Here is a 27501-nt window from a genome sequence, read left to right as displayed (position 1 = left end):
ACTAGTTTAGCCCAGCACAATGTGTCTGTTGATGGGGACACACAACGTATCAGATCAGGCCAGGAAGGGATGGCATAAGACAGACCCAAATGTAACTGAGAAAAACAACACAAACAAGAATACAGAAGCTTATTTCAATTGATAAAGGCAAAAGTTCATATGTGGGACTGGAGGACATCTCAAGAATTCATGAGGCGGTCCAGATGATGGAGCTAAACTGGACCTTTCAAATGTCTCAAAGTGATTAAAAAAAACTGCATGTGATAAATCATCCCACAAGGCACCACTGAAATGAAACCAAAACAATCACAAAATTACATAGGCTATTTCACCATTATTGTCAATGTTTTGATGTCATGTTAATGTTTCTGTGATCACTGCTATCATTTGGACAAACACGACCTTACAGTTTTTTCCGCAAATCATTTCCAGTAAGTGTGCAACAACCTTTGGTTTACTGCCATGAGGGTTTCTTTGAAATTGCCTTGGGTAAACACAGACATAGACGCAAATACACATGCAATTACATGTAAGAGGGCAAAGGTGCAGCACAGTATCCATCAGACTTAGCTCAGCTGCTTTCAGTGAGGAAAAATACTGGATAATCACACACACAATAATCCCACCCTCAATACTGAGTGTCTGCGTTTTAACTGTGTTTTCGGCATTCTACAGCAATGAAGTCACTCAACAGACTGTACTGAGTGGGAGTGAGTCCTTTTATGCAGTCAGGATCTTATTACATTACAAGACCACAGAGCAGGGAAATCAACACTATTACAATCTCATCCGTCCATGTAAAACAAGGGCTCTGTTCCAAATGCTAGATTGTATAGCTGTCTACATATAGGCGATTGGCGCATTTACGCCCCAAGGTATACTTTTGCACTAATTATTGGTCATACAATGGCCAAACTGGAGATGCAACAACAACAACTGACACTTGCATCATGTGAAGGGATTAAAAGAGAGACGCAACACTAGTTTAAGACTTTAAGAAATTTTATCCACTTCTGAAGATGAACAGCAAGTGTCCAAATTCTACACAAGAAGCAGCAGTAGTGGCATAAAAATAATGCTTAAATTAAATTAAGTACACACAAGATGCAACTCTCCATTCATTTGAATAGAATCTGGTGTTAGCATGTGCATAGCATAGCAGGGTGTCATAGCAATCTCATAGCAATACATACCGTGCCCGGTGGTATGGAATTAAAATACATTTACAATAAATACTGGCTTTGTCAGCCATCTTAACATTTTTCAATACACATTTTGTGGGCCATCTTGGTTGGTATTCATAATCATGTCTGGGATTGTAAAGTTAAATAAGAAATAAAATCATATGTTCCCTCCAGATGCCTACGCTCTGCAAACGAAAGGCGTCTTGCAATACCATCACAAAAAGGTGCTAAATCACTCTTGCGCACCTTCACCTGGTCTGTTCCTCGCTGGTGGAACGATCTGCCCGTTGCCACTAGGGCAGCAGAGTCACTAGCAATCTTCCAAAACCAACTCAAAACTCATCTTTTTCGTTTACACTTGACCCAACATTGATAGCACTTTCTTCTTCTTCTCTTGCTCTTGCCTATCCTTTTCTTTAAAAAAAAAAAAAAAAAAAAAAACCTTGTGTCTGCGTTAGGTAAGCCAAGACCCCACTCAGAGCACTTATGCACTACTGCCCTTTTGTTGATATTAATTGCTTCTATTGCCTACCTCATTTGTACGTCACTTTGGATAAAAGCATATGCTAAATGACTAAATGTAAAAAAAAAAAAAAAAAAAAGTAAAATTAATTTAAAACAAAGCCCTGCTGAAGGAATAAACAAAATAAAATACAGTTCACTAGTTCGCACTTACATATAATTAATCATAGTAACGGTAAAAGTAAGCGTGTTTGGCATGCTGTCAGGCAGAGGGCTTGGAACTCGGCGGACAACCCGAGTCCAGAGTTTTTTCTCTTGTCTGTGAAAAGCGGACAGGGCTTGGCGTCCGACCCGATCCCGAGTGCTCCCCCCTGAGAGGGAATAGTAGAACTAGGAGGAATGGAGATTGGGGTGGTGGAGGGATGCTATGAACGAGATATCGAGGTAAGAGGCTTGTGTGAATTTATAGTGGGCTTCTCTTGCTCTGGTTGGATAATTGCGTGATAAGGAAACGAGAAGCCAGCCGGGTTAATTATCAGCGTGCACTCCTCCCGAAATGTGTTTATAGCTAAACATCATATAAAAAACAGCCTAAGCTGATGAAAGAGCTAATTACTGATTGGCAAAGTGACTGTGTCACTGGAGTGGCCGTTAGGTTTCTATGGGTATGTGACTTATGACTGCGATTGCTCATTGGTTGTAAGCAGAATAAGTTAATTTCAGGTTTTGTTGTTTTTTAGGATTTTAGGATTCCCCCATTCATTTATTTGTATTTTGCAGAAAATAGCTGCCTGGAGGAGTTGCAAATATGGCCTTAAGTTAAAAGACTTTCCTTAAAAGAGACTGATCAAAACCCCTCTGAAATCAGCCTTCTTAACCACCTATACCCAACATAAGACCAGCTAAAACCAGCGAATGAGTTTAGTTAAGACTTTTGTTTTTTCAGAGTCTGGTTGACTTCATTTTAAAAGATAATGTTTTGGACAGATACATTTTTGCAGTTGTCAGTAACTCACAAGTGTGTTCAATCAGTACCAGGTGGTATTTGTACAAATGTAGAACAACTGTATAAATTTGCTTTGAACATAATCTGTACATTGTTACATTACACAAGTTCAGGGTGTGTTACAGCACTAAATAACATATCAATTGATCCTTACTGTGACATTTGAAATGAGAAACACAACTTGTAATTAAAAAAAAAAAAAGTACTGCTTCAGTAATTTACTTACAGCACTGGAAAACTATTTTCTGACGTAACTGTGGGAAAAAAGGACAAAATCATGTGATATTTGGCAGCTCCATTAAGGGTTGTGTGCTGAATGTGCTGTCATACAGTAGCTTGAAATGCAAATATAATCAGGGCTCCGAGAAAATTCCTTTGTTACTTTCACCCGGTTCTCACCTACCATTTCTAGATTAAAAAAAAAAAAAAATACATACAAATATGTATTGCATATAATACTGAATTGCAGTTGTACAATATAGTAATGTTTTGCCCAACTCTGGCTTCTGAGTTTCCCTACTTGAAATTACACTTTGTGGTGCTGTTCATTTGTGTTCAACTCATAAATACAATCTATCCAATATTACAGTACTTGAACACACCATTTCACTTAGTTTTGCTCTAACTATACAAAAACTAAGTCTACAGTTTGTGCATATTGGTAAAGTCTTAAAGCTGCCAAATATCTTAAAAATCTACTTCTACCTTAACAAAAATCTTTTAAGCTCATCTTTATCTTTGTATATGTAAATTATGAGCCATCCAAATCAAAAAATTATGTCTACAAAGAATTTATGCTCTAACTCGACTAAACAAAAAATGTGCATGGTAAAATACTCATACGCTGCGTCTGTTTAAACTCCCAAACTCTTGCACAAATGACATCATAACTGAGGTGGGGAGTGATATCAGTGCTCTGTGTGTGCAGTAAGAAAGCAAAAAAGAAGGGAGGAGAGGGTTTTGGAGGAAAGTGTAGGCTTAAGGAGTCATGTGGGATGTTTTTTTGCATTCCAGCCAGAGACATTGAAAAAAATGTTGTGAAAGGCTGGACTGCTGTCAATACATTATACACCTTTCATTAACATAAAAAACACAAAACAGTTGTGCCAGAGGCAGTGGGGGAAAGAGCTTTGGACTCTATAATCGATTATTCATATGCGTCATTCCTTTAGAATCCAGGAAAAACAGTAAATGAAACAAGAGTCCCATAGTGCTTTTTCGGATCAAAACCCACATTGCTCACACTGAACTATGATTTATGGGATTACGATAACAAAGCGTCACAAATCCACTTTACCAGTAACCCTGATTAGAGCTGTCGCATTAAGTGGGTTTAGCCAAAAATCACATACAACAAGTAAAGCGAGACTAAGACCCTCAGCGACAGATTATTACGCCAATATCTAACCACATTACTGATGCGGCATGTGGAAATGATCACAGATGACTTCACAAGTGTAAACAGATCACAGGCCATCATAAAACGAAAAAATAATAATAATTGAGTTCATGCAATGACTTTAGACTATCCAAAAAAAAAAAAAAGATTTTTTTAAGGGTATAACTTAGTAATTAAACTCATGATTTTGACCTCAAACTGTTGTAAAAACATTTAATGGTATTTGTGAGCCAAACATGTTTTTTTAACATGTGTTTACTTTATAGTAAGAGTTCGGCTACTTTAACAGAGTGATCTGTATACATTGTTCTGTTTCCCAGCAATCCCTGTCTGTGTCCTCAAATGCAAAATCATTGTAACAAGAGTCCAAGAATCATAATGACTGATCAAGCAGACAAGAACCTCCTCTGAGTCTTCCCCAAAGCACAACAAACCCCAAAACAGCACTTCAAATTAAGCTATCGACTTTTAAGCAGAGGCTCGATAACAAAAACCAGCTCATCTTCACCTAAAGTCAACTGTCTTCATTTATATTTTATGCAACTAAAGACAGACAAACAAGTAAATCTACTGGGTTTCAGTTGCAATTCCCAGACACAAAGATCACTCAGGAAGTGTAATCCAAGCTTTTAAAGCATCGTTTTTGAGGGCTCTCCCAACAGTCACGTAAAACACGCTAATGCTCAGGGACGAGCCATCATCACTCTCTCTCAGTGGCTAAAAGAACGGGAAGAACTAAAGCCATGTTAAATTAATCACAAGAGCTCAGAAAGGCTGCGACAGAGAGGGGAGGCTGTAAACTGCCACTTTGGGTTTGTGGTCATTACAACCATCAGAATTTCCTGCTCCAGGACACTGAAATGTCTCGCCAGATCATCATGATCCATGTCATTTACTCAAAAGTCCAAATGCCACTTGACCGGCCATTCACAGGAGTTCAAATTTCCAAAGAAATGGAATGCATTGTATAGACTAATACTTGGTTTAGGACTAAATGGTTAAAACTGTAAAACAGACCACTAAATCATCATTAGTGGTCAACAGATATGACATGGTACCCTGATATGCAAACGTTTGACCGCTTATGAGCACTATTTATACTTCTGTGTCGGACCTACGCACAGCCTTTACAGCATAGGCCACGAGTCAGTTTTAATTTATGCTTGTCTGAGAAGTGTATAGCTGTGACAATGGCAAATAAATATAAATATATTTAAAACTACAAAAAGAAGATGACAACAGAAAATTAGAAGATGATATTTTTTCAGTCTCCACAAGGACTTGTACCACAGCAGATCAGCATTGTTCGTCACAGACAACTGCTGATGTATAATGGTAAGTAGTATAATAAATGATAAGACACTCCTTCTTATTTAAAATTAAAATGCAGAAGTATAAATTTTGCTTAAGCTGCAAAAAAAAAAACTATTCAAGAGGTGGATTTGTGTGTAAAAATTTGCTGTTTGAGAGGTGTTTTAATGTGAGCTTACTTTGGGTATGAACGCACAGAAAATGTCTCGAGAAAATGCACAAGTACTTTTTTTTGCATCTTTTTGCACTTGAATGAGTTAAAAAATGGTTGAATTTCCCACAGTATTACCATTAAACCTGATTATCAGTAATACCTGCAACCAACATTCAAGTGTAATATTGGTTGATATGTCATTCTTACTACTAACTTGGCGCTCTAATGTTCAACAAAAAGTCACAAAATGAACATATTTAGACATATTTGTGTGAGGGGTTTTTTTGTAGCTACATGAAACACATAATCTGAGATTACATATACAAAATAAGCACAGTAATGCAGACAACCCACCAAATAAAATCTGTTTAATGTAATCACAGCTTCTACAATACTACAAAAAAAATTGTTTTCCACAAGATTTTGCTACTTTCAGAAAGAATTTAAAATAAAAAAAGTACATAGTATAATAGCCAATTTAGTATTAATTTTATGTTATGACTGATTAAGCTATAGACCAATATATTAGCCAATTAATTTTTTTTTGATGATTGGCATGTCTCTTTGGTCAATTTGTCCGTTTACAAAATCTAGTGGCATGCATATTAGTTGACATTTATTTTTTAATTTTAAACATTTTCTATATATCTATAATATATATTTAATAAACTGATGCTAATTAACATGCATGTCAACTAATTTGAACACAAAATTTTACACATTTCACACATTTTAATATATTCACTTTTAGCCTCAGGAAGCACTGTGATTCAAAAGCATCTCAAGACTCAACCGAAGGTCATACTCTAAGGGCACGTCTTTCTGTGTGCTAAAAGAACAGGTGTTGTGAGCCAAGGTTTAACTGAAGGACTCACTGTGGGAATGAGCTTTATATAGACTTACCTGATGAGAGCCCAAGACCACAATGACTGTTAACACTCACGCTGCTAGATCACCTGAAACAAACAAACATAAACACACAACCATCATGTGATAAATGCTGCCATACAGCTGGAATAAATGAAACATCAGCTACCAGTAAATTTTGCTCAGAAGCCAAAGGGTTATCAAAGCTTTTCAAATAACTGGGTTTACTTCCTACAAGATCTGATGTAGCCTGCTTTGTTATCTCTCTGAACACTTGGAATGCACACGAAAGCCAAAAGATTAAAAATGAAGACAGTCAACCCTCTAGTCAGCCCCCTCAATTCAATAAATGCCAAAATATAGTCAGGCCAAAAATATTCAAATTGTAACTCTTGCAGATAAACCTTGAGGAATCATGCTAAACATTCTTTGTGCAGCTCTTCTGCATGCTATACTTCATAATGTCAACACAGTTTCATTACTTGGGAACAATAACACCTTTACATTTACATACTTTTTTTTAGTTAACACATTTTGCAAGTTAACAACTCAGTGTGTGAGCTTTACACACTACTAACCAATTAACTTGCCAACTTGAGGCCTTTTCAAACAAAGAACGATGGCTATATTAGTGTCCACACAAAAAGTCATTGCATAGTCCGAAATTGTTGTACAAAATTTTCACACTTAAAAAAATATATACACTTTATGACGTTTTCTGAGTTTTGATTTTCTTGCATCTGTATTGAGCATTTTGAAAGGATGACATATGGAAAAACGTATTCAAAAATTTCGGACTCAGTTTGCAAAGACCTTAATAGACGATAACAATCTGTTTATAATAAGCTTTTACTAGTCTTTTTTGTCCACGAATTTCAACACTCAAGCTTTATATCTAGGTGGATCCTTATTGGGTGTCAATTTTTATCACTCATCAGCTAGGAAAAAAATGCTCAAAAATGTATTACAATTCCAAAAAATGTGTTACAGTTTGGAAAGTTTGGAAACAATAAGATTTGTAATATTTTAGATGCAAGATGTTCAACAAAGCTGCATTTATTTGATTAAAAATACAAAAAAGTAATATTGTGAAATATTTGTACCAAGAAAAATAATGGATTTCTATTTTAATATTCTTTAAAATATTTATTTCTGTGATGCAAATCTGAGTTTCTATTATTACTACTATCTATAATTACTCCAGTATAAAGTGTCACATGATCCTTCAGAAATCATTCTAATATGCTGATTTATTATTAAAATGGTCAATGTTGGCAAAGTTGTGATGGCAAATATTTTTTTTTGGAAACTGCAATACTTTTTGCTAACCTCAGTGGACAGACTCAGCTCAGCAGAGGAACTGAATAGTTACAGCACTTCACTAACAAATGTAGCATTTCTTTTTATAATCTTTATCTATTTTTACGAAATCACCGTGGGCAAAAGTCAGTAATTTCAATAGAAATTTTAAAAGTAGCTTCTTTGTTCACTAAATTTCTACACTATTGGACTTTTTTGCCCACAAAATTTCATCTTTAAAAAAAAATGGTGAATGGTGGCCATCTGTTGGTTTTATTTATATTTGAGGAAGGAGTAACAACTTTTTTTTTTTTTTTTTTTTTTTACACAAATGAGATTGACACCTATGAATAATTCTGACATGTTTCCTTGTTGCTCTCTTTCATACAAAGAGACAGCAAGAGCTCAGCAGACCTCCATCAAAGAGCTCAGCTGAGGGGAAAAATCCACCAAATTGACCCTGTCTAGAGCCCTCTGGGAGTTCCGCAGCATGTGATAACCATCTTTATCGTCTGTACCAACACATCTGTTTAAACACTGCTAGGTCAACTACACAGTGGGTAGTAAATGCGGTGAGTCTGTACATTATTTCACTTGATATGTCTGATTGTGATGCGCTCTATACAAATAAAGGATCCAAATTGGTTGGAAACCATAGAACGGTTGTGCTCGTAAAAGAACCACTTGTTGAACATCTGAAGAACCTTTTCTCTCAAAAATAAAGATTTCTAAAGGGAGATTTTACAACATGCCTTAGAACCATTTTGGCCCCCCAAAATAATCTTTTTAAAAACAAATGTAAATACGTTTTTTCCACACCAAAGAACCACAAGATTCCATGTATGTTAATAGTTCTTTATGGAACCACTGACACCAATAAAAAAAATAAAGGTTTATTTTTAAGACTTTTGTTACGCAGTTCAAATTCGTTTAATCCTGTTATGCTACATGCAGATAATTGGGTCATGCTTCACTCACAGTACTGATAGGGTTCAGGGTCACTTAGATAACATCACTACTTACATAATTGTGTCTGGCCTGTGTTGTCCTACAGACAGCTGGTGGTCCCTGAGGCGAGGTGATTCCTGCTCTGCCACTTATGCAAGCTTGCTAGCCACATTTCATTTGCAACCAAAACAACTAGCATCTGTTTTTACACTTTCAGATATGTTTTGGCTGAGGACCCATTAAATTTTGAGTTTTACTGCAGAGAGCTAGCAATTATTTTAAAAACCTGTGCCAATTGTGGAAAACGGAATGCTTATGTAACACTGGATTGTTAGTGTGATTCTGTCAGACGGCTCTGAAATTCACAGACACACTCTTTTCATCACCCTGGACATTATGAGGCATATAAGAGGACTGTGCTGAGATTTTGTGGTGTACTTGGGTAGCCCAAACCATCATTACTAGTCTCAACCTCAGATGGCACACCCACTTTCTGTTTGCTGGACACTTTGCCTTCAAAACTGGTTGAAACCATCAGTTCCAATCTGATTAGGATGATATTACTATATTAGTCTGGCAAATGCACGAGGTATGCATGTGATACTGCCAGTCTGTGGTTGTCAGACATGGGCTGAACCCAACAGAGTGATCAAAGAGCTAGGAGGAAGTCTACTTTGAACAGCTGACAAAGTATATTTGACAGACTTATGGGCAGATGAGTGTTCAGTAAACCATCTCAATATGTAAGTATTGCTCTATGCCAGAACACATGGTGCTCGGGAATCCCTTCAATAAATGATAAAAGGCCCTCATGTCCACTGCAGTGGACTGACAAGCTTTGAAAATATGAATACAATCATTTCAGTGTTTGCAAAGGTGCTTTTGAATGGAGATGGATTTCTGTGCAGTTTTGTAGCGTCCATTCCATTCTTCTCAAACCTACCTAGCTTGCATGGCATGACATAATGGGTCTTAATTGCTTTATCATAAAAATTGTTTTCCTGCTACCAGGAGTTTCAGTTGCATTTATGCTAGTCTCTATGGGCTGAAAATTCAACCCAAAATGTTTATAAATGTCAAAATGTTATATTACATTAAATGTCGTAATTTTTGTACATAAAAATTGTGTATTGTTTAGTAAACATACACACACATGCATATTATACGGTATATGGTTTATTAGAACAGGACAGGAAAATATTTGCCCAAAAATTTGATATATTTGATATACTTACAGTAGGAAATTTACAAAATATTTTAGTCTAAATATTTTTATTATTACAAACTGTAGCAGACAGTTACTTGTTATTACACTTTTTTCTGCATACAAACATACAAAAAAATAACATTTTGATAAATAGACAAAGGAAAAAACTATAAACAATAGTAATGAAAAACAACTCCCAAAACATGACCCATAAGAATTTTGAGTCATACAATGTATTTTTGGTTATTGCTAAAAATATACCAGTACTTAAGACTGGTTTTGTGCTCCAGGGTCACATATGGTGAAAATCATCATAATTGTTTCATAATTTAATATTATAAACAGTGTTAAAATAATTTTCTTACTTTTAAGAAAATACAAAAATGATCTTATTTCTGATGAAATATGCTTTATACACACACACACACACACACACACACACATATATATATGTATTGTGACGAGCGTCCTGAGCAGCCATCAGCGTCGCCCTGGTAACCAACGAGGAGCACGTGCACGCACTCGTCACAGGCTGACCGGTCTCAGCTGTCGCTCATCAGCGGGCTGGGATAAAAAGGCCACGCGGCATGCCGTCACTGAGCATTCGCCTCCATGATCGTCACGACTAACGGCTCTTCTCCTATCCCCCTGCAGAAAGCAGCATATAGACCGGTCAGCCGGCACCCCATGACACGGACTCACCTCGCCCCCCGAAGACGGAAGGAAGGAAGGAAGAGGAAGAGAGAGAGCACGCGCACCCTCACGACACGGACTGGCACAATCACCTGTATACATAAGTTAGTATGCTTTGTATGCTGACATTGTTGGGTAAACAGGGTTTAATGGTCCATCACTGCCACAATGAAACACTGGCAGTGCACCAAAGAGGAAAACTTGCTTTTAACTTGTCTGACGGTTATCTGATGTAGTGAGTCAGAATCTCCTGGGAACAAGCAGCTCAACAGTGACGAGAAACTCAGTGTGTATTGACTGTAGCCAAAGCACAAACACATACAAACACTCAGCGGAGATGTGAGGTCAGTGCAATCTCACAGCTGGAGCAGATGGGCTGATGACCTTTCGGTCCAATGAAAGGATGAGATTTTTAAACAAACAGCATGTGGTTTATGTAAAACAGCCTGTCACTGCATCAAGGGACACTTCCTAACTTTTAATACAGCCTAAGTAACTGATTTATCTTAAACTATCAAAAATCTATACATTTTTGAGGTTCTAATGGAATACAGACTAATTTCAGAGAAAAAAAGGGTGCAACCACTATAAAAAAATAGAAGCAAAATCTACTTAGATCTGTTGATTAAAAAATAAAAAAAAAGGACAAACTTTTAAAAGAAGAATTGCAGTCCAATTATTTCAGTTATTTTAAAACTAACTTATAAATTCACAAAGCGTATGAACAACTTTTACAAAAAATTGCTGTTTTATTTTTCTCCTGGTCACTGGTCACCTCTATTGTATGGCAACAGCTTTAACTAATTCTCAAAAATTCTGTTAAAAAATTGCACAACATGTGAACAAAATTTTTTTGCTCAGCTATCTCTTAAAAGGCTAGCTGATGTATGTTTATATGCTGGTGAATCACCAAATTGCTAATCGCATCAAAGATCTTCAGCCACACCCGTATGTTACATGATTTGTATGTTACGGGCATGACTGTGGCAATGTTAGGGTTTCGGTTCATTGAGCACTGAAAGAGTAACTGATCTGATACAAATAGATCTCCTGTGAGGCGTGAGGACTGCACACACCCAAACACACAGATGGACAAGAGGGGGAAACAACTGTGACCTTTTCATGCACTGTCAGGCTCATTTCTTCCTCAGTGTCAATCTATTGTTTTAACAATGAAAATGAGAATAAAATATGCTAAATGTCATGTTGAACCACTCATTTGGATCCCCAACGTCCCTTCTCACATAAACTTTCTACCCTGAAGAACTTACCATTAAGACAGCCCCTCTTTACAGAGAAAAACTAGATGAGAATCATTCAAACAACAACGCAAAGAAAAGTCATTGTTTTCAAGCTGTATCTGGTGATTAACAGCTAACAAGCTTCAACGAAACTTAAAACAGTTCAATTTCATGCAAATGAACACCATGTGGCAAACGCCAATGGGAGCAAAAACATTAGCTGGGATTCCATCCAAATGTGCAAATTTAACTTTGGAATTTCATTTTGGTGCAAAATTAGAATATAGCACAAAACATTTGTAATTAAGGGAATATAAAACTGTTACAAAAGTTTACATATTCATGCTCCAGATGGAAAAAACAATATCAGGGTAAATTTAGCTTGTTTTGTCTTCTGGGAATAATGTAGCTTCTGTAGCATCAGTACAAAAGAAAAAAAAGATTTAGGCAAAATAAGAAAAAATTTACACATTTACAATCTGTTCAAAATTTCCTACTCCCTGGATCTTAATGCATGTTTTTTAGTGAGCTGAAATGAACATTCCAAATAAGCCAGGTTCAGTTAATAAAACTAATTTGTAGGAAAGGTGGAAGATGGGAGTTCAAATTGCCTACTTCTGAAAGCATTCCAAACTATTCTAGTCATCCAATCCTTCCCCTGGTTAAACACACCTGAAACAAGGTAATCAAGGTTTTTAGGATTTATAGAAACCTTCAGGCCTGAATGTTGGGACAGGCTGCAACCGAATTGCAGGAAGTTGGCTTCCAGAACCATAATTGGCTGATGATACACAAGCAACATGCAAGCACTATCTCAAAAAAACATCTACAACTCCAGATCGGAGATTCTCCATCGGAGAAAACAGTCAGATTCTTAATGCAGCTAAATTGTTCTTGTCAAAATATATGTGACACAGGCCATGGAACAGATCCATCCGGTGCACGGCCGTCATCACAGAGACCCATCTCGTGACATCACAGGGTCACTGGTTTCCCCTTCCTCCCTAAATAGAGACATCACAATGACTGCTCCATAAGATCATATGGGGTGACCTACATACATCCACTGACAAATTCAAAAGAAAGTGACACCATCGACATTGTCTTTCTTCAAAGACTGTTGTGTCAGCTTTTTAACCCACAAGACCATCTGACAAAAAGAAAAAGAGCACTTCCTGTCCACTTAATCAAGAATAGGAAGAGGAAATGGAATTCTTTCCTGTCCCTGCAGTGGATTGCATCTCTGTCACTGTAACACACAATCACAACATAAACAAAACAAACGCATGGTTTGAAGTAAGTAGTTAAAAGTAGCACCATTGCTAACTATTACATTATCCAGTAGAGTGACAATAGTTCAGCTGTTTTCATACTTCCATTAAGCAGTGTTGTAGCTAAACTGCTGATTAAAAGAATGTATACTCATGTAAACATTGGGAGATTTGTTCCATTTTAGAGAATTCAAATCAGAAGATTGATTTAAACAGAACCTGATAGCTCACGTACGTCTAGGAGAGGTGTACAATTATATCTGAAAGACATTATTTAGGTTGTTTGCTCATCTGCATTATGTCTATTTGACGTCTCCTTTTAGATGTCTTTAAGATGTTAATGATTTAGAATTTATGTAAAACTGACATCTGCCAGATGTTTGTAGACAGCAGATGCTTTCCAGATCAAGAGATCTTTAACAGATATCTTGCCAACGTACATGTGCTATCCAGGGACTGGTTTAATATAAATAAATATATATATTAAACTGTTATAGTATGTCTGTTTTCTCCAATGGAACAATCTGGAGTTGTAGTATATGGATGTTTTTTGAGGTAGTGCTTGCATGTTGCTTGTGTATCATCAGCCAATTCTGGTTCTGGAAGCCAACTTCCTGCAATTCGGTTGCAGCCTGTCCCAACATTCAGGCCTAAAAGTTTCTATAAATCCTAAAAACCTTGATTACCTTGTTTCAGGTGTGTTTAACCAGGGGAAGGATTGGATGACTAGAATAGTTTGGAATGCTTTCAGAAGTAAGCAATTTGATTGTAGATGTGTACATTTTTTTATATTTTTCCTAAATCTTATTTTTTCTTTTGTACTGATGCTACAGAAGTTACATTGTTTTACCCTGATCTTGATTCCATCTGGAGCATGAATATGTAAACTTTTGTAACAGTTTTATATTCCCTCCATTGTCCTCAGTGTGAAAAGATGGATCCCAAAATGATTGTTACTGTATGGTTCAATTACACAAAAATGCTGGAAAACCAAGGACTTGAAGGATTTTTTATATAAATTTAGTGTTTCTAACTAATTTTGTATATGAATAGCTTGACCGCACTATTATGAGCGGCTAGCAACGGTTAACTTGTATCTACAGTTTCCCAGTTACTTCCCCAGCCCTGATATCTGTTTTCACGGCCAAACATCCTTAGTGGAAACTTTGATATGAGTTTGAAGCTGTGCTTTGATAAGCCTGAGACCCGCAGTACTTGGTTATCTTAAAGTAAACCGTGTGCTTCTTACCATCAGGAAAATGCTGTGGCATGCAAGCATAGTCCTGTATATGCAAGGATTTATTTGCTGTATTTTGAGGTAAAAAGTTTCAAAATATCCACACAAATACAGTACTCAAAATTATGTTTTCACTAGCAAATAACACATATTAGCCATAAATGTCTTTTGTTTTTTTTGTTTACCAAACACAATGTTTCAATATTTCAAATTTCATGTTTTCTTAAGCAGCTGTAAGGAACATTCTGAAACATTACTCAACAAAACCATCTTCAAAAGCATATTACAAGATGCTTTAAACTCAAAGATGCAACCGGACTGTTCTATACACAACCACAAGGCCTTGATCTGAATACTGGATTTTCAGCCATTCCTCCAAAAAGCATTTTTTACATGTTCTTAAGAGCAGGAGTCAAAAAGGTAACACAAAAAGCAAAAAAAGGCAAACAACAGTAGGAGACCCCTCACACAATTATATCAGCTTTACTCAGGGAGGGGGTCAGTATGTGCTTGCTGTCAAAATACCAACACTAAACTAGCACAGTAACCCAGAACAGGGTTTTTTTTTTTTTGTTTTTGTTTTTTTTTATTCAAATCAGTTCAAGAACTGAGAGCGTCACATATTGATCATGGCTCGACACCAAAGGCCTTTGGCTGGCAATAACGGTCTTGAGAGATAGTGAAAACTAGAGTCATTTTTCCAGTGATTTTTTTTTCTTCGTGCTGGCATTTGACAATAATCTATAACTGCAAAAACAGCAGGGAAAAGGCTGCTAAATAGAGGAACTAGCATAAATGTCAAGAAAATACAATCTCAGGCAGACAGAACCTGCTGTGCCACGCACTTTCAGGGTCATTTTTAAGAGTAAACCGCTGCCTCGTCCTTGACTAAATTGCCACATCCAGGAAACGGCCTGTAAGTGGTAAAGAACTGGTGGAAAAGAGTGTACATTTAGACATCAGTCATTATGCAAGAACGCTGCCCTCCATTTGCTCTGTAAATCTTTCAGTGAATTGTCCAGTTTAGCAACAAAATTAGGACAGCATAACATAAGTGTTAACTGCGGATGAAAAGCGGTCCTTGCCTTGTAAACTGTGTTACGAGAACGAACTGCAATATCCTTCTGCATTAAAGTAGCCTCACCCATAACACATCTTATTGCATCTTATCAATAACATTTACATTTTCACTGTCTTTTTAGTCTACCAGCATATTAAAACATGCATAGAATTAAGTTAATGCACCTACTGTATTAAGAGCATGCTTTACGTTTTGAATTAAAATTCAAGTTTATAGTTAAGTGGAACTAACAAAACAAAACAAAAAAAAGACTAACAAGGTTAATAATTCTCTTAAATTTAAGAATTTAGTTTAGTTTAGGCAAGTGTCACATGGCTGTAAGGAGGTGAATCAAAACCTGTAAATGCAATAATAAAAGACTAATCTGAGAAGGGACATTCAAAGGAACAAAAGGACTTCAAAAAGAGAGTAAACAACACCTTGAAGAACTTGGTAAAACTGTGTTCTGTTGGGAAGGAGGTGTGTCCTCCTTTTGGGTCTCTGAACGTGTTCCAGCCAGGTGTGACACTGGAGCACGGGAACCTAAACACCAAAAGGTTTTTATAACTACATTTGGTATCTCTTTGTCTGGTCTGAGTATATAAGAAAAGTGACAAAACACAACAAGGCGCGATTCTGTAGCCAGATCGGCCCGTAGTGTGGTGTGTGTCCGCATACACCACACTATGTACTTTTTAAAGACCAGGTATAATAACCTTTTAAGTTTGTTTTATTTTGTTTTGTGTTATTTTTGTACTGCTGATCAGTTGTGCAAATGTTTATCAATTATACCAATTTGGAAACTGTTCTTGTCTGGCAAAATAAATGTTAATCTTGGTTAACTTATAATATTAAGCGCTATATAAATAAAAATGATTGATTGATTGAATATTGTCTGAAATAACTTTTCTAGTAGGTTAGTGACTTCTGAGGTTTTCCGCATTGTTGGCGTGCTAGGGTGAGTCAGATCAACGATCGATGGATGGAGCCGTCTTGAGATCTTGACTTCTGGCCACCAAACTGGCTTAGCATGCTATTACTTAGGGAACGCATAAAAAATTACTCTTTTTGAGTCTAATCGAGGAGATGGCTGCATTAAGGTAAGCGATCTACGGTGTAGCCTCTGACTAAGATGTGTCGTGAGTCTGTTCTGGCGAAACAAGGTCTCTAAGCGACCCAGACCCCTAACGAATGATAAGTTGAAACTAGAAAATATTATAGTTAATTAATGATCCAAATTTAAATTAGAGGGATCAGCAGTTACATTTAAATAAATATAACTAAAATCACGAAAGATTGGAGTCAGATAAAATTATGTATAAGGTCAGTACTACAATTGGAAAAAAGATTAATAAATATTAGTGATTTTTAACGAGACGCAAAGAAAAGACCGAACACGCATTGGCCTTCGACCAGGGCCTCTGGATTCCGTTCTGCAGGAAAAGGGGGACCCTTACATGGCGCAACAATATTCATACATTATTTTTATATTTATAGTCACATGTATAGAAAATGTAAGGAAAATACTTTTTTTCACTTGATGGTTGCACCACATGATATTTTTAGAGAAATGAAAATGTATAATATACTCCACAAAATAATGAAAAACAAAGTTTTAGGGAAATGCAGTTGACGTGAGATTTTTAACGTGAACCAAACTTTTTAAATAGTCAAAAGTCTAGCTTGGCAAGTCTAAATTTACCAGACATAATCTATAATTGGACTGTAACACCATCATGAATTTCACCAGATAAGACACACAAACCTGCGTCAAACACTGCAACATGGTCACAGGTCAAACTGCTGTTACTCTACTATTAACTTCATCACTTACGACAGGATGCATCCAGCTGGATAAAAATAGCCACACTTCTTCTCCATAAACTTGGACACACAGCCTGACCCAAAGGACTGTGTCGAATAGCAGTATGTTTGCTTGTTGAGTTTGTGTTTTATGCAAATAATTTATGTAATTTTAGGCCAACTCAATGCTGGTTGTTTTTACCAGATATCTGAACAGGGCAGCTAGTGTCTGTGAGGAATGTGATCCCTGATAAACATGGTAAAGCTCCAGTAATACAAGGGAATTCCATGCATTTGGAATGAGCTTGGACGTCTATCTATAATTTGGCAGGAGAATCACTTTCAGAAAGCTTTATTGCTCTTGTTACAGCCCACAGTAGTAAACTCATTCCTATCTGTCATTTACACATCCCTAAATAACCACTGTAACATACACAATCATTATCAGGCTGAGTAAAAAAGAACTTGTGATCTTCCATTTCTAGCTGTGGCTCCCATCAACTAATGGAATTTTAAAACATGTCATATAACCAAAAATATATAGTATTCCTGATTAAATAATCAGGATTTTGTGGACCTTTATTTAATACTAGACATACGTGATGAGAATCATCTAGATTCATTTGCATGTTAACCTTGATGGAAGCTTTTTTCAGTTAATTGTGAGGTATTCTTAGTTTTGTATGTGACACTCGGACAGATGCAAAGTCTTGTTTGGTGTCAGTCATATGAACTCAGATGAAACACAAATACATTGTCTGTGAAAAGCAAAAACTAAACATGTTTTGCAACAAATTTGATTCATATGTTCAATACTCAGTTGTCCCCACCCGCTGGTGTAGTTTCGTAACCTTTAGATAAAGTCAGCAGATGAAAAAAAAGTATTTTGTTTTTAAATCAAATCAATCAACTGATTTGAGTCACCAGAATGAAATCACAATTCCCAATACCAGTAAAAGCCAAAATCTTTGGACTTAACGTTGCTTCTAATATAAAAAATTTGAACCAACTCAGACAGAATAGACAACAGGAACGGGAAGGGTGTGTCTGCTCAGGCAGATGAGTCGTTATATTTAGTTTTTTTTGTTTTTCCCTCTTTACGCAATCAGTGCAATAGAACACATTTCCTTTGTGGACAGGATGCCACACACCACCCTTAGAGCCACGGTCAGAGGGTCACACACCCATACATATTTGCACTCCAAACCTTATTCAACAAGATTTTCTTGATACTTTACAAAAAAAAAAAATTAAAATAAAAAAAACATTCTATGGAAAAAGCTGGAAATAAATTCTGTAATTGTAATATACATGTGTATAACTTCAGGCTAGACCCGCACCTGAAGATGCACTCTCTACATTCCAGGGAAAGCTGAGCTGTTTTGGCTGCAGGGAGGGATGTACAGCTGCCAGCATGTATATATCTTCATTAGCACACATGCACTCAGGTTTATGTGCTCAACCGTGAGAGAGGGCGAAAAAGTTGAAACAAAAACTCAAAAAGCAAGAATTCCAAACGATTCAATGACAAATTGAGCGGAGACGAGGATTAGCTTGGCGATTCACACCTTCAATTACGTTGTCAAAAGACTCAAGGATTTAGGGAGAACTTCTTTAGAAAAGAGTTCGAATAAACGCTGCACATTTTAATCTGACCCCAAACCACACTGGGCTGTAAACCAACCTCACCCATGAAAGTTCACGCCCACTTTCTCTAAAACTGAATTTGAATTAAGATCACAGGATTTGCTGAGGAGATCTGAGGCTAGGTGTGATTTAAACCAAGAAACAGAGAAACGAAGTGCTAGTAATCTGACGTGTAAAATAAAACAAGCGCCTACAATCTATCAATGAAGAAAGGATGTCAGAATTCTGATTCATAATTCTGTAATGCTATAAAGTTGGACTAACTGGGGATTATATGGATACAAAGTGTTGCTTTTAAACCACAACAAAGGTCCGTCGTCCATTGGAAGCAGTGTAAAACAACTGTATAAAGTTAGATTTAGTCTCTAGAGGTTTATGTTTGTCTCTGCTAAAGAACAAGATTACAATAATTCTCTTCATGACTTGTGGAATGTGGAAAAGGACCTGTGTTTGACAGGGTGACTTTATAATATAACCAGTTCAAATTAATGCATATATAAAATATAGAAATTATAGAAATAAAAGCTTGGGATTGGCAAGAATTTATGTTTTTGAAAAAAGCCTGTTATGGTCATCCAGGTTACATTCTTTGATCACAAATAACAGCAAATAATGTAAAATAATACAACTAAATAAAATAACCATTTTCTATTGTAAGATATGTTAAGATGCAATGTATTCCTGCGATGAAAAGTGTCACATGATCCTTTAGAAATCAGTCTAAAATGCAGATTTGATATTTTGATATGTTGAATACAATAGCAATTAATTTGGTGTGGTAAAAATTAGCATAAATATTCAAATTTTCTGGTATGCACCAGTATATGTGCCTAAAGTTGAAGAAACATTAAGAAAACTCTAAAATTACTCCAAGTTTTAGTTCACACAGGGTCCCTGTGTAAAAATAGCATTCTAGCCCACAATTTTGAAACGTAAGACATGGGCACATCTGGGAGTGATTGTGCTGGTTTCAGCAGATGTGAAATGACAGTGATTGGTTCCATTAAACTCCTGACCTGGAAATTGTTTTTTACTAATGCGTTCTCAACACAGACACATGCCCTGCGGGTCAAGCCTCACCCTAAACACCACCAAACAACATTATTACCCACATAAACCACATCTGAGCTGTCAAACCACAGTAGCTACATCCCTCCTGACCACCAGCAACATCAAGGCCACACTGAAAGAAGTGCATGCTCTTAATTAAAAATTAAAGTTTAATCACCATTCCATTCATTTTAATTAGTCCAATTTGAATCTCTTGTGTAAGATGTCTGGCCTTTTAGACCTAGCATGCACAAAACTGGCTGGGACATAAAATGTTTTCGGCTCAGACTCATTTGAGTCAGCTCTTGGCATCTTGCGTTGTTTTTTTTCTCTCCCTCATGGTCAGGGTACGACCTCGTAACCATGGTGAAGGGCTGCTAATATTAATGCAAATGGATTCTCTGCTTGCAGGAATTCAGCCAAACTGGAGGAACCTCGAGTACCACTCCAGAGGAGGAATTTGGATTCCCACAGAAAATAGAAAAAGTATTAAACCTGGCAAGAAAGAGCAGTTTATATCTATAACTTAATCACTTATTACTACGCTATACTAGTAGGTTAGGCTGTTAGCATGCTAACTTACGACTGCTAAAGAATAAAACAACAAATGGGTAATGCTAAGTTCATAAAAAAAAATACTCTCTTTATTCTCAATGGTTTTCAAAAATTATTTTCAACATCACTTTTCAACAAAAAGTTTACACTTCACTTTACGATTGTCATGTAGTATAACAAAGTAAAAGGAATCCATGCTGAAATAAAAGTTTTAATGTAGTTTGGAAATTACACCACAATTTTAAATTGTCGAGATATATATATATATATATATAACTTTTTTTCTATAAAATATTTTTACAGATACGATTAATTTATTCATTCATAAATATTACGTTTTGAGGGGTTGCATCACATGACATTTTACAACCCAAATGAACCTTGTTTTGTCATAAAATGTAAACTTGTAGTCACAAGTTCTTCTGGTGTTTTTTCATTTTATGTTTTATGTTTTTTTCCCTGCATGTTTCTGCACATTGTTGTAAAGCTGTAAATTAAACTTCAAATATCTCCCGATTGGTTTTAAAGCCACGTTTTGCCTTCAGTGAGGACAGAAACATAAGTCAACTGTAGAAACTTGTCACATCTTCTCTGAACAGAAGGATGTTAAGCGTTAAAGAAAAGGAGGAAAAAATCTCAGCGAGACATAAGCCCATTCAAAGTCTGTGAAAGGGGTCCTCAGTGTCACATCCAAAGTCTCATGGGGTATGTCCTCCTCTCACTTCCTGTGGAGGGATAGAGTTGTGTTAGTTCTATGAGAACTATCTCTATGGGGCCTATATCCACCCACACATGTATAAAGAGATTATTCTGACCCTTATTCTACAGACACGCCATTCCCGACAGTGATGCAGTCCTATGGCACACCAGCACATCCATTTATACTACAAGACTTGTTCATGCTGCCCTGTCATTTATCTCGTTCATCTATAATCAAATAACTAGGCAGAACAGTCTGTGGACATGTCTAAGACCGCATTATGCCGCTGTGCGCACGTCTCGTGGATTAGTAAATCTTGTGTTTGACTCGTAGACGACAGGAATCCTGAATGTCAATGCAGATGTTTTTCTCCAATGGACTTCAGGTTGTAAAACTTAAGTTTGAGGGGTCATCCAATGATAATAAGAGAAGTTCTTCTCTTCAAAGTCATTTCTTGAGTTGAAGACATCATGATTCTTCCCTTAAAATTGTAATTTTTTTTCAATTATTACTTTTCACAATTTAAATGCAATGATTTGTATACATTGTTTTAGGGCTGCACAATTAAATCAAATGTTCATCATAAGTGTGACATCAATAAACTGGTTCTGTGATTATTACTAAATGTCCATCACCTGTTTTCAAATGAAGCTTTATTAAACAAAGCCATAGTTCACTGACAAGCTATTCAATATCGAGTTCATAATCACAGATAAATCACATTCAGTTATGAATGCGATATTGTATAGCTTGTTAGCAAACTACATGACAGCTCTACATACTATATACTACTGAAACAAACAAACAAAAAAACCTTTCATTACTTTTCTATTGTATTATACCTCAAATGTCAACTATACATTAGATTGGTTTCTTAAGCACAAAGAATAACATAAGTGGACTTTAAATGATTATTACCACTTAAATTACATAACTGTGGCATCCATAATTGTAATCATGATTAGAAATTTGATTAATTGTACAGGGCTAAGTACTTGTATTTTAAGTCTAAACTTACTTTTTTCTATTTACTGACTCAATATAATAATATACCTTAGTTGTTTTTACACAAAAAAAATGTATTTACATTTTTTTTTATTGGTGGAAATGGACTTAATCACTCGTTAGTCAATTTTAAAATAAGTGGTTAGTAAAATCCCTAATTTACACCAGTTTATTGGCAAAGTAAAACATCTACATAAAAAAAAAGTTACCCACGGGTGCAACCTTTCAGTCCTTGCGGTGTATGCAAATAGTGAAAAAGAAAACCAGGATAAAACAAACCTGAAATTAGACTCATATGAAGCGGCAAGACCAAAGAATGCGAGAGTAAGTTGCACAATAAAAACACCACCACCAGCTCTCGCACATGCTCCACATATCCTCAAAACAAAATGAAATGAAAAGTTTCCATGGCAGAACGCAGTCAGCATGTGGAGCTCATATGTTTCTGATAAGCTTTAATAGGGAATTGTGAGGTAATGATGAAGTCATGTTTGTCCAGTGGAAGGTTCAAATAAAAGCCTGCTGCTTTCCAAATGGTTCCATACTTACTCCAGCACTGACGCACACTGTTAGGGCAAGCACACACACACAAACAAAATATGACTATAGTTTGCAAAGCTTGTCAGGACAAGAGGAGGTAAAATTACAGTTACAATTTGTGTTCATCTCTACACACGGCTGAACAGCAGATACTCCAAATCCATTTCTATACGTATCTGACCTCAGAAAGCAAACAGAGCCAGATAGAGCTGAGCCGAAAACAAAACAAAACAGAAAGACGTTCACTTTCCCCTTATCATCTGCAATATTCATGCATTCCTTATGAAAAAAAAGCGTGAAGAGAGACAAGTGGACACACCCGCGAAGCAAAAAAAAAAAAAAAGAATGAATAAAAAGAGCTCAAGTTATAGTATAGACGAAATATGTGACAATGATTTTGACAATATTAGCAGGAAAATGTGAATCTGCACAATGAACACAGTGACAGGACAAACTGCATTGTCTGATTCGCATTCACATGGCTCGCATGAAGTGATTCTTTTCTTAGGTAGTCAGTCAAAAACATTCACAAAAAAGAACCAAATGCAAAATGGTCATTTAAAGAGTCTTAAATATTTGGTTGCTCTTGTGCATAAATATAAATACCCAAAAATGCTTAAGTAGGTAGGCAGTTCAAAACTGAGTTTAATCTGTTAAAAAAATAAAAATATATATATATATATATATATATATATATATATATATATATATATATATATATATATATATATATATATATATATATATATAATTTTATATTATTAATAATTTGTATAAGACAGAACTGACAGCATTGAACATTTTCATGTGTGGCCTGAATATCAACACGTTTCAAGTTAAATTAAATGTTAAAACCCTCATCTCTCATAACAGGTATTATTTTATGGCACATGCACACCTTGCCCTTCAGACAAATTATTCTTCAATTTTTTTCCCCCTCAAGTACAAGCTTGACTAAATTAGAATTATTTATAAATCAGGATCTGTAATTAGAGGATGCTAGAATTATCAGAATGCAAGGACAGCTTTTAAAGCATCACATTGCATACGCCTTTGACTTTTGACTATGCATCAGCAAGTCTTAACAATAAGGACAGCCTGCAGGCCCTGGGCCAATGTGTGTGAGAGACTTTTAAGCCAGTTGACAAAACAGTCTATTATCTTATATTACTGTAACTATTATCTTAAAGTTATTATGTATGTAAAGAAAATTTCACATCCAATAATATATCAACTATATACATGTATGTATTTAATATGGTCATAATAAATATACACAGTACACACACACATTTTTTTTTTTTACTTCAAAATACTCTTATTTATAATTACATATGCATCGATGTGAGAGCCGCAGCAGCTTCAGCGCATCGCAACTTCATCAGCAGCAGCTCTTCAAACGAGCATCATAAACGTGTGTCCCTGAGCGGCATCTGAAGACATGCGGGACACCGTACAAATCCACTGAATACCGCCACAGACCTAACCGAGGCATGAACAACGCATCTATGAGACAAAGCGCATTAAATGCCGCTTACCTGTGACGCGTTTGGGAAGTTGCGTCCAATCTGGGACTTTCATTCAGCCCAGGAGCACGAGCGTTTTAAACTGTACTTCAGGGTAGTTGCAGTAAAGAGCGTGTGACGTCAAGAGCGCCGCGCAGATGATATCAGCAGGGTGATTGACGTCACACGTCAAGCTAAACGGCTTCAGCTGATCCTTATGAGCTAGCTATCTGCAGCTGCCCATTATAAGGCAGGAAACCACGGCTCGTTACGTTTAAACGAGGAGCACAATATGGCAGCCGTAAAAGCGGCCTTTACAAATTTCAGAGTAAAAATTATTTGAAAAAAATCTTATTTTCATTATTTATGTAGTTAATATATAGTTGCCAACGTTTTGTTAAATGTTTGATTCATGAAAAAGCGTTGAAAACTTTTATTTGTAAACGTATTAACTGTGTTTTCTTCATTTATTATTGAGCAATGTATTAATACATTATTGTATATATTTTGTATTGTATATATATTTTTATCACAAATTTTAAATTAAATAATATTTATAATTTTAAATATCCCTTTTTTAACTAAATAATAATCGGGTTAACAATATTAACCCAATGTAGCAATAATAATATAGTTTCATTATCTTCTCCAGACCCAGTGATAGTGTATATTGTTTTAATTTTCAAATTTAGCAAATATTCTGCATGTAGTTTTCTAAAATTAAATTGTTAATCTAGTTTGAATTTTTTAAGTGTAATTGGCAGAAAATGGCTTCCATAATGTACACCATTGACCAAATTCTACTTGGAAAGTGAAGACACACAGAATAAACTTCAAATGGAATTCACTCAAGAGGTTTATCTAATGATGTGCATGTCTGCAGATTTTACCAATTCTTTGTGAGCACATGCTTCTATCTAGTGGTTTAAAATTGGTATTACATCACAATACATGCATGTGTATATGAGTGTCAACCTATGAGGGAATACATATTTAAGTTGCTATATACAAAGAATTCTATGTAAACTGTCTTTCCAATGAAACATAGGTCTATATAATGAAGAAATTATATAATGAAGAAAACAGCAGGCTAAATAATGTGACAGAGCTTTTCAATATTTAACTTTAATGACTGATAAACTAAATATAGTCAGTGATTTTAAGGAATACACAACAGGTGGTTTTTAAAACAACTACTGTTATTAAAATGGATAAATGGGAAAACATCTGAAAAACATTTGTTGTTACTAAATTGTTGTCACAATTATGAACAGTACAGATCAACAGTAACAACAAAAATAAAGGGCACTTATTATGCTATTCAAGAGTTGTGTCTAAAGAGTGAATACTTTTTGGGACCACTGTTAATCTTGTAGTAAACTGAAATGACTCATTCTGTTTTTTTAAATATCACAGAGAGTCACTGAATTATTATACAGCACAAATCCAGCTAAAAGGGGTTCACTGAACGTAGTGTTGAATGTGTACAAATGTCTGGGTGTGTTTGTGTCAGAAATAATGTAGAAGGACAGAATCCCGGCTGGCTCATCCACATACACTCCTACTTTGTTTAATGGAGGTGCTGGTAGAGGAATGTGTACTCCCGTATTCTTATGCCAGGAAATCAGTTTCTGCCCGAAGCAGCTCCGAATCCAGGATTTGTCATTGGCTCCGAACCTGCTTTCATAACCTTCTCCTTTCCTACTGATTCCCTCGTATGACACGATCACCCAATCCACTCCATTCAGCCTCCCAGTAACAGTGTCCAGTTAGACGCTCTTTACACAGAACCTGCGGAAGGCCATCAAATCTCTTGGGATTATCAGGACATATCATTGGATCTGGACATTTTAGGAGTTCTTCTCTACTCATGCTACCAAAGTTTATTCAGATCCAACTGCCAAAAATGCTTAGGAGATTGAAGTAGAAGTTTATTTAATGCTGCTTACAGGGTTCGTGCACATTTTTACCAATACATTTCACTTTTGATACAATATTCATAATGTTCCGTTATTTTACATAAGAATTGTAGGTGCCATGAAGTTGTTTATGTGGATTGCATGTTTGTATGTGTTATTTTAGGTATGCCTCTTGTGGTGGTTAAGGTTAATTACATCCATTTTGGCATTTCCTGTGGGTAGCCATCTTAAACAGGAAGTGATGTGGCAAGATGGGGGGGGAAGGGAAACAGTTTTTTGACCTGCATATCAATTCTTTCAAATCACAGTTTGATTTTATTTTTTAAGTATTAATTCCTTTGTTACAATAAACACCAGTTTCAATCAAACAATTTTCTGGGAGCAGCGTCAATTTTACTTTCCCACACAGAAGTGGCTATAAACAAATAGGAAGCCGCTACAAGAATAAAGATCTGTTCAAATTATATATTGTAATGGTGAAGAAAGAAAAAACACATGGGCTCCAGTCTGATTCGGGCCAGTAATTCTGATAATCTGCTGGACAAAGGCTTGTCAAAAGCATATGTTTGAGGCCTGTGCAGGGTTCAACTGAGCTTGTTTGAAATTAGTTTGAAGACGTTTTAGGAGAGATTCAACGAGAGAAGACGCTGTCAAGCTGAATCACACACTGATTACTGATTTTACTGAAATTACTGATTTGATAGTCTGTATGGATTTATTTACTCACCAAACCTATAGACTATTGAATCAATGTGTGAATATCCATCCAAAAGCTGTGGGAATGAGTAAACCTATGCAATATAGCCTATGTGCAATATCGTGCTGAAATTCAGGACTTGATTAAATGTTGTAATATAGATTTGGGAAATAAATTTTAATGACTAAAAACTTTCTGGGTTAATTTATTTTTCCAAAACTTTTCATAGAATGAAACATGCAGAAATACATTCTGTTTGCTTTCATTATTTTACAACAATACAATATTCTGATGTTATTGTGAGTGAACAAATAAATGTAGAGTTTTTATAGATTCAAAATAGTATTACTCTTATCTGTATGAGTATCTCCAACACTGACTAAACAATAACCTCATTAACTTCATTTGAGCTTGATTTTGGTGAAATGTTATTAATTTAATGACGCCTACCAAATATGGGTTTTTAGGGTTTTTAGGTTTCATTTAGCAGTGACAAAATTACCTCAGCTTCTCCGGGTGACAGCTTTTTGAAAAGCAGCTTCGCTCCTGAATCCTGAAGTTATTGTTACTCGGGTTGCTTTAGACGAGAGTTTGATGAAATCAGTGAACTTAAAGGTGGAAAGTATAAATATACAACACTGAAAGATTACGTAATTGAGCTGTAAGTATACACCACACCCCTTGGTTACTGATAATTTACAGAACATTGCTTTAGAACCAAGCAGAGCTTTCAGTAAGCAG

The 27501-nt window shown here is 36.0% G+C and overlaps 1 protein-coding gene and 1 pseudogene across 2 annotated transcripts in view; both read right to left on the bottom strand.

Annotated features, from left to right (window-relative positions):
• The window catches only part of LOC122335819 (gamma-adducin-like), an 80406-nt gene extending 56146 nt beyond the window's left edge, over positions 1–24260 (bottom strand). The window contains exons 1-2 of one of the 2 annotated variants that reach the window (XM_043233628.1): positions 24178–24260; positions 6420–6472 (exon numbers count right to left, since the gene is read on the bottom strand). The gene's annotated coding sequence lies outside the window, so the exon portion shown is untranslated. The remainder of the gene's footprint in view (positions 1–6419; positions 6473–24177) is intronic. The other variant, XM_043233632.1, reaches the window with a different exon arrangement.
• Positions 24261–25273: 1013 nt separating this feature from the next.
• Positions 25274–26016, bottom strand: LOC122335820 (annotated as a pseudogene).
• Between the last annotated feature and the right edge of the window lie 1485 nt (positions 26017–27501).

The sequence above is a fragment of the Puntigrus tetrazona genome, unplaced genomic scaffold (assembly GCF_018831695.1).
Source record: "Puntigrus tetrazona isolate hp1 unplaced genomic scaffold, ASM1883169v1 S000000904, whole genome shotgun sequence".
Classification (NCBI taxonomy): Eukaryota; Metazoa; Chordata; class Actinopteri; order Cypriniformes; family Cyprinidae; genus Puntigrus; species Puntigrus tetrazona.
Note: the sequence above shows the minus strand (reverse complement) of the source record. Positions and strands in the feature narration are given on the sequence as shown.